Genomic DNA, 12,872 nt, shown 5'->3' with positions numbered 1-12,872 from the left:
TTCCCAAAAATCGGACCGGAAAGTGAACGAGTGTGGATTCTGGCACGGGTTACGGTCGGAATATTGCTGAAATACAGAGAATTTTATTTTATTTTTTAAATTAATTTAAAAAAATAATTCAATTAATCCCCATTAAATTAATTTAAAAAATTAATTACATTAATTTAAAAACACAGAATTCCACCTATAAACGGAAAATCACACGTCTGCTAAAAGGAAAATGAAATGAACATTTTTGCTCGTTTTTAATAAGGCCTGATTATCGTCATTTAAGTCGGGACGCGTGTACCTGGCGTCCATTTTCTTTGTTATAAAAAATTATAATGACACACAAAAAAACCCCAAAGGATTATTCAAAATTAATTCATTCATCGTATGTATTGATAATTAATGTCTTGCATGGACATTGGTGTTTCATTCCCCCCTCCCCCTCAAAAAAATCCAGTAGAATTAGAAACATGTGGTTTTTTATTATTATGATCAATTTATTAATAGCTTCAACAGTATAAACGTGTGTGTGTGTGTGTGTGTGTGTGTGTGTGTGTGTGTGTGTAAACCAATATAATATTCTGGGGGGGAGGGCATTTTGGGGGTACTTTAGTATTATGAACTTTTCAATAATTGTTGGTGTTAATTAACATCTTTAGTCATGGAAACTTGTAGAAATTCACATTGCAATAAGTAAAAAAACTTCAATTTTTTTCAAGTTTTGATAATTAATAACTTTAGTCTTGCAAACTAGTAGTACTCAGACCAAAAGAAAAAAAATATCACTGTACTTTGTAACAAAAATCTTTTTCACCCTCAAAGAGGCCCTTTCCAATTCATAATTCATTAATTGTAGATATTCATCATAATAAACAGATTTAGTCATGGGTATTTCTAGAATTAAATCCACTAAAATCAGAAACATTCATTTTTATCGAATCAATTCATTTATTGCATGATTAAATGCTTCTAAAGTGTAAATTTGTAGGATTAAAAAAAAAAAAAAAACACCACCACTACGATGAGTCATAAAAATGCTTTTCAAAAATGTAATTCAACAATCGCAGGTGACGAAATAAAAATTCCCGAGTAACGGATATTAATTGAATTTCATACCCCGGAAAAAATATCTAAATAATGATGCCGACCACCGGCTGCGGAAACGATATCGACGGACAGCGACGGCTGCTCCTCTCGGGCCGTGCCGGCGGCGTCAAAGGTCGTGACCTTTGTGAGAGTCTTCAAGCCTCAGCACGCCCGCTGATGAGGTCGGTTCAGGAAACGTTTTCCTTCGTACGTCTCGCTCGCCGCCTCTTCGCTCGTTTTCCGTTCCCGCCGACGGCCCCCCGGCGCAGATGTTCCTCCGACCCCTCCCCACGTAAGTTTCTCCCGCCCGCGTATTTTACATATGTTAAAAAAAAAAAAAAAAAAAAAAAAAAACAACAATATGGCGGAGACGCTCATTTCCTGCCGCCGAAAACAAGAGGCGCAATCACGGGCCAAGTAGATAAGACAATTAGTCACATTTCAAGTCCTCGGCTCCATTAGGGGAAAATCTGCCGCCTGCCGTGCGAGAGCCCAAACGGGAGCTTGCCAGAAATACATTTTTGCATCATCCCCATCATCATCATCATCATCATCATGAGCTTTTACGCTGCAGGTCCTAATGCCCCGTAATGACATTTGGAGTGAGTATCTTTTATCATTATCAGTTTCCCTCCCCTGACTCTACACCAGAAATGTCAAAAATACCGGCATTAGGTGCTTAAGTAAAAGTACTGATGCCTGCGCAAAATATCATAATTTTTGTCCGATGAACCGCGACTTTTCTCACACGCTTTCAACCCCGCGGTTTATGCGGCGATGCGGCTCATTTGTGCAATTTTTTTCCCCCCTAACGGTCGCAAAGGGACGCTCGAGCGGAAAAAGGTACTTTTACCGGCCCGCCCCTGTTAGCGTTGCGCTAGCGTGTTACTGCCGTGTCTCGGTGATTTTTACCAGTATGTTTTTTTTTTTAATCGGCCCTGTTAGCACGGCGCTAGCATTAGCGTTAGCGCAGCGGCGCTAGCGTTAAACTCTCTGTGTACCGTCTTTCTTTGTAAATATATCGTGTTTGAACGCGAGTTTCAATCTGGGCACTTGAAGCGGCTCTGTTAGTACGCCGCTAGCGTAGTGATAGCGTTAGCGTTTGTGTTAGCACGGCGGCGCTAGCGTTAAACTCTAAAAACCGTCTTTCTTTGTAAATATCTCGAGTTTCAATGTCACAGCTGCGGCGTACGTACGTACCAAATGGTATTTCCTTTACAAATGTACTGAGTGAGGTTCTTTGCAGAGGATAAAGAATACAAGCCCATGACTCTTGTTTTATTGTCTGGGACCATGAATCGCTGTGGCTTGAAGTACTATAACGTCAGCACATAGTTGCGTTTCGTTGGTGATTCATATCACCTGTTAGCATTAAGCTAGCGGAAGGGAAAGTTGCGTGTTTTTTTTTTTCATTTTTAATACATACGTGTACTACTTGTACATGTAGATGTACGTCCGCGCAGTGTTCCTAAATCAAAGTCTCTAAATCTACTTGTGAGCGGTTACTTGCGCCCGTCAATCACAGGCCACGCGCGACGTCGCCGCCGGCGTCTGCTCGCGAACAAAAGGCGGCAAGAACGCGCCGCCGTTAGGGGACGGCTCGGGTCAGCGCCGGCGGTCGGAGGTTAAAGCCATTACGAGCGGGCCCGACTCCACTCGCCCACCCCTGACCCTCGTTTTCCGCAAAACGCGCTCTCTCGTCGCCGTGTCCGGGCGGCTCTCGGGCGTCGGCGGGCGTTTTGATCTCTTGCGGAATAAAACGCGGATTATAATTCGGTTCGCGCGGCGGGGAAATTGATTGATGACTCGGCGGCCAAATATATTGCTGACAGGTGGATCTAAATAAACTAGAATATTAATTTTCAAAGTGTGGTACTAGTGCCACATTCGGAAACATGAATTTAACTTGTGAGCACAGCACAATGGATTGTAACTGGTCGTTTTTTTCTCATTTTACGCAAATATTCAAAACATGCCGCGCGATGCAGGAAACGCGTACAGGCGTACCTAATGCTTCGTCCACGTCGAGTGAAAATCATATTTTTTTTGTAATCATTTTTTATGCGATTTTAGCCGCGTTGCCATCAAATGAGCCGTCCTCCTCCCGCGTTCCCGTCTTCCAAACACATTACACTTGCCGTTCTTTTATATTTGATGAGAGAGGGGAACAAGGGGTCCAACCTCGCTCCCCTCTCAGCCTTATGTTTTAATATTTCATGGCCGCCGTGCAGTTATACCCACAGAGCGCGCACACACACACTGCTGAGAGGAGGTGTCCCTAGCAAAATGCTAATTGAACTCGTCCACGGGTCAGCGAGCACTTCTCGTTTTCCCTGCTCCGGCGGATCCATTCTGGCAGGTTCGCTCCCTGAACCTGCCGACGGGGAGATTTCGCTTTCTCGGCGAGCGGCCGGAAAGATTCCCAGCTCCGACGGGGAAAACAAACGGGTCGGGGCCCAAAAGTGCGGAGTTTGCTTAGGAACCGGCGGGCGTCTGCCTGTTGACGGGAACCGCTTAGCTTCTTTTGCCGGGCTCAAAGCGGCTTAACGGGACCTGGAACTCGGAATACGGTGGTGAATCCGGTTTCATCTCCTTCTTCGTTAGTTATGAATCGTGTTTGGGGGGGAAAAATGATCCAAAAAAGGGAGTGGAAGACGCGTGGAAACACTCGGCCTCGAGTTCACCACAATGGCTAACGCTAGCGCCGCTGCCCTAACGCTAACGCTGCCGCGCTAACAGGGCCGGTTAAAAAAAAAAAACAAACAAAAAAATACTGGTAAAAATCACCGAGACACGGCAGTAACACGCTAGCGCAGCTCTAACAGGGCCAGACCGGTAAAAGTCACAACGATAACACTAGCGAAGCACTAAATCTAGCGCTAACAGGGCCAGTTAAAATAAAGCTTACCGGTAAATATCACTGAGACACGTCAGTAACACAGCAGCAACATGCAGCGCTAACACTGGCACAGCACTAACAAGGCCAGTTTAAAAAAAAAAAAAACAACATACTGGTAAAAATCACTGAGGCATGGCAGGAACACACCAGCGCAGCGCTAACAGGGCCAGACTGGTAAAATTCACAACGATAACACTAGCGAAGCACTAATGCTAACGCTAACAGGGCTGGTTAAAATAAAGCTTATCGGTAAATATCACAAACACATGCCAGTCACACGGCAGCAACACGCTAGCACAGCGCTAACGCTGGTGCAATGCTAACAGGGCCGGTCAAAAAAAAACAACATACTGGTAAAAATCACTGAGACACGGCAGTAACACGCTAGCACAGCGCTACCAGGGCCAGACCGGTAAAAGTCACAATGATAACATTAGCAAAGCACTAAAGCTAGCGCTGACGCTAACACTAACAGGGCTAGTTAAAATAAAACTTACGGTAAATATCACTGAGACACGCCAGTAACACAGCAGCAACACACTAGCACAGCGCTAACAGGGCCAGACCGGTAAAAGTCATAGCGATAACACTAGCGAAGCACAAAAGCTAGCGCTAACGCTATCACTATCAGTGCCGGTTAAAATAAAACCTACCGGTAAATATCACTGAGACGCGCCAGTAACACAGCAGCAACATGCAGCGCTAACGCTGGCGCGGCGCTAACAGGGCCAGTTAAAAAAAGGCCGGAAATTACAGTAATTCATACTTAGTGAACATTCTTCTTCCTATGTGTACTTGTAAGGTTAAAAAATGATAATAGTATTTGTTTGTCATACGCTTACCTTTGTTTGGGAAGGACGTGTCGGGCAAATTAAGAAGAAAATTGATATTACAACACCGCACAAACATGAACGCCTAGCATCGCGGCTAACGCTTTTGCAGGGAGCTGAAAAAAAAAAGAAGGGAAGAAACACCGCGCCCTTTCGGGGGGGACCCCGAGAGGAACATACGTTTCCGGGAGCGCCATCAAATGGGTTTTTTCGGAGCGGTCCAAACGCTTTTAATTAGCCCCCGGACTCAATTTGTTTTCATTTGCGTGATTTATCCCCTTTCGTTCGGCAGCTAGCTAACACGTCCCAGACCGAGGGGGGGGGCTCCGACGCCGCCCTGGGTTAAAAAGATACGTATGAAAGGACTGCGGTGGGGCGGCGGGGTTTTTATTGGAGGCCACCTGTCGTGCGGATATACTCCAGGACTACGGGGCGAGGGCATTGCGTGCGTCCCGGCGTATGATCCTTTGGGTAAACACTTTTTGCTTTGATGCAAAGCCCTCTGGGGAGCCAGCGGTATGAAGGAGATGAAGGTGGGATGTAGCCTAAAGACCCGAAGACGGCTTATTAGATATTTGGACAAGCGGTTTTTGGACTACATAAGGCTGTCCTTCGCCTGAGGGGAAGAAACCGGCTTGATGGTTTTCAGACTGCGACGGCCAACATCTGGCCTGATGTCGAAAAATCAATCACCGGCTAACATCTGCGTCACGCTACGAGAACCGAGGACGGCCCGCAACGCTAATTGCCGTTTCGTCCTGAATGGTTGAAGAATTTTTTTTTTAGGGTTTTAGGTCTTTAAACACCGCCGAATTGTGGGTGCCCACTGCGTCAAGATTTGGGGCTGAATCTCGGTTGTCACATTTATTATATTAAACGCGCGTCGGTCGGTAGGAAGGAGAACGAGGATGTTAGCGATGACAAGACGACGCGCTTCATGTAGTGAATAAGAAATCAAGCCACTGGCGTTCAACTCCAGCCACGCAGTGATGCATTTCTCAGCTGTTGTTTTTTTTTTTTTTTTTTTTTAAATCTGTAAATAAATGATTATCTCGCCATCAAAAGCCCTTTCTCAGTCTTTTATTATTTATTTTTATTATTATTATACTATTAATTATTTATATATATATATTTTTTTTTTTTACTAAAAATTATGCATTTCCCTACAGTGTCCCTTTAACACGCCGTGATCTACAAACCGTAACCTTGACCTGGGTCCTTGACACGAGCGTTGAAATCAGAAACAAAAATAAACGGGCGTCAGGGTAAAACATGTTAAACACCAGAAGGCCTTAAAAGCAAAACAGTCCCGCCTCTGTTCAGTTTTTGATAGATGGATACCGATATATTTCTTTATGTCTACAGACCGGACCTGTTTTTACTCAAAAGGCCTCCACGCGGGGACCCGACCAAGCCTGGCGGAGCCCGCGGGCCAGAAGGGAAGGCGAGGGGGCGGGGTGGGGGTAAGGGGTCTCGGCACGTCAATACGGGGTTAACCAGCGGTGTTGGGATTTAAAAAGGAGCCGTAAGTGGTCTTCATTAGAACGCCGCGGCCCGGAGGCTTCGAGGGGGGGGGGGGGGGGGGGCTGACGAAGGTGAAGTCCAAAAGGTACAGGAGATGAGGGATGACACCGAGGTGCCGTCGGGGAAAATGAAGCCGCAGGGCTACGTGACGGGGGAAAGCGCCTGCTATTGACTTCCCGACCCCTTGCGGGGCTGTGGGGGTCGGCGCAGGAAATGATTGTCCACGAAGGGTCCGCGTTATAGTCGCTTCACAGTCTGCAGGGTGTAATCAAGAACCGCAGGAATTGCTGTTCAGGCTCATGAGCTGATCCAATCATCATAAATCAGGAGGGGGTTATTATTATTATTATTAGTATTATTTTTTTTTTAACTTTTAGGCTCCCTTGAGCAAAAAACGGGGAAAAAAAATGAAAAATGCTGACAGCTGGTTGTGACCGGCCAGACTGCTTGAAAGACCTCAATGTGCCAGGGAGCAGATTTGAACGCATACCTATGCTAATGGACCTGTCAGGAGTTGATCCCGGACCATCAAACTTCAGATCTCGCCGGCGAAAACCACCTTCGCTGGCACCTTTGGTGTGTGCCCTGTTTTCTCGTGAACGATTTTCTTTCCCGGGTCACTTTGCGACGCTAAGCTGTTCTCCAAACGAAGGGGAACAAAATAACTCCAACAGGATGGTTGAATTATTGGGTCCAATCCTCCCCAGACTTGAACCCAAACGAGCATGTCTTTTACTTTACTTTACTGAAAAATATCTGGGCCGACTGAAGCGACGCTGCCACTTGAAGGATGTTGTATTATACTGTACTGTATCACGTTAGGCGGCACGGTGGATCAGCTGGTTTAGCGCCGGCCTCACAGTTCCGAGGTCCCGGGTTCAATCCCTGGACCCGCCTGTGTGGAGTTTGCAGCCCCCCCCCACCGTCACCACCCTTCCAGTTTCAACCTGACAACCATCCAGCATTTTTCATTCAATTTCCCCCTGACACGCAACCCCCGGCCGGCACCGCAATCCGCCGAGGTCTCAACCGGGCAATTTCATAAACGTGTTAATTCCGAGCGCGGCGGGCGCAGACAATGCCGACGTGGGAGATGAGCACCCCCCCCCACCCCCCACCCCGCCCTCCACCGTTCATTTCCGCGGCAGGGGCGGGGAACGGGAGACGGCCCCCTTGGGTTGGGGTGGGGTGGGGCTGAACACCATACATCACGCCCATGCACCCCCGCCGAGTCGGACTCCACTTCGGTCCGGCTCAGGTTCGCACAGACGCGCTTATATAAAAACTCCCTTCAAGAATATAGATTATGATATCATAATAACATTTAAGATTGATTTCGCACGGCGATTCGACGCGAACCTCCGATGCTATGTTTATTCGACGTGCAGCGCGTGTGCGCGCAGATGTCCGCTGCATATTAACAACCCCCCCAAGGAGAAGCCGCTTGCCTTCAACCTGAGCCGTTTCCATGATCAAGCCGCGTGCAAAAAATAATAATCATAAAAATCCTTGAAGTCAGAACAACCGCGCCGAATAACAACTTTGTCTAATTACGTTGCCGCTGATGAACGAACAACAGCGACCGAAGGGGACGTCGGACTTTGCGAAGACGTTGCCGTGGCGATGAGACGAGCTCGTTAGCGTCGCCGCAACGACGGCAACGTGAGAATCCGCCGAAGAACCGCCGTTGTGCCGGATTAGATGCAGAAATACGCACAAACATACGTGACTTAATCACATTTTTTAAAAACAGAAAAAGAAGATTTTATTCCTAAAAGTACTTGTACGGTGCAGTATATTTAAAATGATTGCAAGCCACTGTAATATTATAGACAATAGTCTTAAAATACTGTAATTTCCGGCCTATAATCCGCAACTTTTTTCCACAGGCTTTCAACCCTGCGGCTTGTGCGGTTATGCGGCTAATTTGTGCATTTTTTTTCTAACGGCGGCAAGGGGGCGCTCGAGCCAAAAAAGGTAAGAGTGAGATGGGTGGAATATATGTGCCGAGGAAGTGACTTTTACCGGTATGTTTTTTTTTTTTTTTTTTTTTTAAACGGCCCTGTTAGCGCCGTGCTAGCGTGTTGCTGCCACGTCTCTGTGATTCTTACCGGTATGTTTTTTTTTAACCGGGTCTGTTAGTGCTGTGCTACCGTGTTGCTACTGTGTAGCTACCGCGGTATGTTGTTTTTTTTTTTTTTTTTTAAACCAGCCCTGTTCGTGTTACCGTGTTGTTGCTATGTTAAGCTAAATTATTCTCTCTCTGTGTACCATCTTTCTTTGTAAATATGATATAAGAGTGAGACCGGTGGAATATATGTGCCGAGGAAGTGACTTTTACCGGTCCGGCCCTGTTAGCGCTGCACTAGCGTGTTACTGCCGTGGCTTAGTGATTTTTACTGCTATGTTGTTGTTTTTTTTTTAACCGGTCCCGTTCGTGCGGCGCTAGCGTTAGCGCGGCGGCGCTAGCATTAAACTCGCTATGTACCGTCTTTCTTTGTAAATATCTCGTGTTTGAACATGAGTTTCAATCTGGGCACTTGCAACGGCCCTGTTAGTACGCCGCTAGCGTGGCGCTAGCATTAGCGTTAGCACGGCGGCGGTAGCGTTAAACTCCCTGTGTACCGTCTTTCTTGGTAAATATCTCGTGTTTCAATGTCACAGCTGCGGCTAAAATGGTATTTCCTTTACAAATTATTTTTCTTTTATATTATATTTCTTTTACTGGGTGAGGCTTGTAATCAGGTGCGCTCTGTAGGCCGGAAATTACGGTACCTTAACCTCGCAATGAAGCATTTTGAAAACCTCGATTGTACAACAATTCATAATTTTTTTTTTTTTTTGTCTGACTTTGATTAAACGTTGTAAAACTCCGGTCAGGAATCATCCCCCAGGTAGATTTTGATCACAAGAAAAGATCCGTGATGAAAATTCACGACGAAACCCAACACACGTGGGGAGGTTAAAGGTGACTTGTCACACATCTGGGAGGCTTCAGAAAATCCCGTCATTCCCGCCCGGCGTGCACTGTAAACACAGAGCGCCGTAACCCCCCCCCCAACCCCCGCCCACATAAACACACGCGATACACAAAAGCTTCAAGTTCCGGGCTCGTCGATCGGACTCAAACGCCGGCCCGGCTCGTGTCACCAAGTTCAACTGGCTTTTAATGGCTTTTTTTTTTTTTCTCCTCTTGACTCTCGCTCCCCAGTTTGTTTAAACGAGTTAATTAGCGGTGCTTGATCCGAAGGGAGGCCGGTGCCTCTCCGGGGGTCTGTCGCAGATCACATCGGGTGGAGGGGGGGAGGGGGGGGGGGCGACAAAGACGCGCTAAGCTCATCTCGACAGATCCACGCCGCGCAACTTGACCCAACATGCTAGCAAAACGAGCGGAACCTCCAGAAAATTCGAACTCAATTCTTCGCGTTCTAGGAAATAGTACGTGTTATGATTATGACTTACTATCGGTCAATAGGAAGACGCACAAGACTTTACAACCAGCAATCATTGATACGACACTTACCCAACCGTGTACCGACGAGCAGTGCGCTCGCTACACGTTCCGAACAAATCTCCAGAGTATTACTCGGAAATCGTACAATAAAAAATTGCACCGTTTCTGGGGAAAGTTCCACACAACATGAGGATCACTCACACAGGCTGCGGAAAAAGCTACGTTTTGCTAGTAGTTCCGTCTTTGGCAAAACGAAAGAGTTCTTTAGCAACGCCAAAAACTAATTGTATATATATATATAGATATAGATATTTTTTTTTGTACAACAACCTGCTAAATTATAGCGGGGTGGGAAATACCTGGACCTTGAGATATGAGTGACAACTCTAACGGGTTTTTACAGATACGAGCTATTTCTTTCGCTTTGACTTAAGAGCAAAAATGTGAGATGCTGGCGCCGGGCGGCGGCGGTGAACTCAACTGAACTCACGTCCATCAAGACATCGTTTGGCGAAATTCTAGTTTACTGTCAAACTAAACATCAAACAAAGAACGGTGTGCTGTGTATACTTAAAACTACCACATAACTTCGCTTTAAAGTCTTCTGGCTTACTGCTAACGCATAATAGTAAATGCCATAGATGGGCTAGTAAAGAGTCGATACGGGAATATTATAACGCTCGGAGCACACAAATGGTGGAGAAACACATTTAGACAGATAATACGATACGCGCAGTTGCTGTATATGTTCTTTAACCTCTGTTTGAAAAAAAAAAAAACAGTTGTGAAATTCATATCTGCATGACTGTATTATCCTGCGCCAACTAACTGGCCAAGTTGAATACACATAAAGGTGCCGCAAAAAATTAATCAGGTTTAAGTTTCTTTTCAATTTTGTTATTACTAGTTTATATATATATAAAATGTATATTAAATTTATGCCACTGAGGAAACAAATAAATTCATATTTCAAAGCACCATTTTTATGAGTTATTTAATAAACATAGGTTGTACATGTTAAATTCACTCGTCATTCAAGAATTAGCCGTAAACACACGTTTTACGTGCTCGCTTAGCCATTAAACAATCATATCTGTTAAGTCGTAATAACTAAATCAATCTGTATTGTTTATGGAAATTCCCCAGAAACGACATGACTTTTGTCTTTGGACTCGGGCGAGACGGTTCCCGTGCAGAACCTCCTCCGGAACCGTAAACAAATGGCATGACGTCATCCGAAGAATCCTACAGGCACTCTGGGGCCTCTGCTAATCAGATAAACTTGGCCGGCGACTAAATCCGACCTTTCCTCAGCCGCGCGCTCAACAGAACGACGGAAAATACTCAGAGGAGAGCTCCCCAGTGTTTATTATGATAATATCGCAAATATTGTCACAACACTTCAGCATAAGGTAATCGGGAAAATTGGAAAACTTTTTCTTTATTATTCTTTAAAGATAAAGTGACTGATTAGTGCCAAAACATATAATTTTTTTTTTTTTTAAAGTTATGAGTTGTCATCGGTTGACCTTTTTGCTTAAAGTGCATTGCAAATATTTTTTTTATCATATTCAAACCGCACATAATTTGCCATATCGAAATATTTTGAGTGTATCTGAGTATACTTTTTTTTTTTATGGCAGAACAAATATGTCCCAGTGCAGTGATTTCCAAACTTTATAACGCCAAGGCACATAATTTACAAATGAAAAATCCCACGGCACACCAACGAAAGTAAATGTCACTAAAAATGGATCAATAAATAGATGAATAAAGGTACATTATTTCTTGGAATAAATGTTACATAAAAACGACGCACCTGAAGAGCGCTCACAGCAGACTGTTTGGGAATCACCGTCCTAGTGTAATGTCTTGAGTTCAAATATTTGAATATTTCATAAGAAAAACGTGTTTATTTCATGATGCGATGTGTTAAATTTTTGAAAAGAAAAAGCCGTCAGAGTGACACCTCTTCACCTGTTGAGGATCGTTCATATTCTATGCGGAGTGAGGCCTCTGTAGGTTTATTGAGGATCTTTGACATATCTCCGAAAAAAATATGAAAATATGAGCATGGTGAAAATTAAGTATGATAACAACTCATAACTACGCCGAATCCGTTCCAAACGTTTGAACCTTGGGAAAATTTCATCTTTGGAAGTATTGACATTAGGTTGAGGTCAGAATTATATTTGATTTAAAAACTCGACGTAAACAAGTGATCGTTGCTACGGCTATTAGCATAAATAAGCTAGCTACCTGTACTTTGCACAATGGCACGAAGTGCACAGTGTCATGTACATTTTTCTGTATCTTTCAGTTACATTTATGGATTCATTTAGCACATAAAAGCGAGAAAAGAACACCTTTGTGTACGGAGTTACTTTGCAAGTTCGCTAACTGTTTAGCAGCACGTAGTAACTAGCCTAGCGTATGTAGTACTACCTATTGCGGGATTTTACCCAGAACCTACTAACCCCTTCTGTCTCTTTTAATCAATATGTCACCAATGGCAAAACTTGCTACTTCCTGGTTGAAAAAGAAAAATTGGTGAATTATTGATTAAGGAGGGCAGGGAAAATACAACCACATTGATCCCAGTCCTCGGCGGACACGTCAAAAACTGAGCTTTTATTGGCAAAAAAATACCTAGAAAAAGTCAGGAAAAGGACAATGCTCGCTAAAGCAATAATGGGAATATGTCTATGAAATATTAAAACCAAGGCGTCACTCCGTTTCCGCTTAAGACGCGGACGTAATCAAAAGCAGCCGCTGTTTTTCCGCCCCCTCGCAGCACATTTGCATTATTTGTTTTAGCGGAGACGGAGGACGAAGACGCGACTCAAACGGAGAATCGGGAGCAATGAAGAGATAAAAGGGGGGATGTGCGGGGGAAAAAAAAGAGGGATGACGAGAGGTCGCGTCTCTGGAGTGATGGAGATGTGTGGAAAGAGAGAGAGAGAGAGAGAGGGAGAGAGAGACGGTCTGACATCCCTTCTTCAAAGCAGAAGCGAGTGCAATCGGGATGCGCGCTGCCGGGAAGGAGATGTCAAGTGCGGGTGTTGACGGCGGGGGTTATTGATTAAGAGAC

The 12,872-nt window shown here is 44.9% G+C and overlaps 1 protein-coding gene across 2 annotated transcripts in view; it reads right to left on the bottom strand.

Annotated features, from left to right (window-relative positions):
* unc5cb (unc-5 netrin receptor Cb) overlaps positions 1–12,872 on the bottom strand; it is a 167,258-nt gene that overhangs the window by 99,452 nt on the left and 54,934 nt on the right. The gene's annotated exons all lie outside the window — the stretch shown is intronic.

The sequence above is a fragment of the Syngnathoides biaculeatus genome, chromosome 17 (assembly GCF_019802595.1).
Source record: "Syngnathoides biaculeatus isolate LvHL_M chromosome 17, ASM1980259v1, whole genome shotgun sequence".
In the NCBI taxonomy this organism is placed as follows: Eukaryota; Metazoa; Chordata; class Actinopteri; order Syngnathiformes; family Syngnathidae; genus Syngnathoides; species Syngnathoides biaculeatus.
Note: the sequence above shows the minus strand (reverse complement) of the source record. Positions and strands in the feature narration are given on the sequence as shown.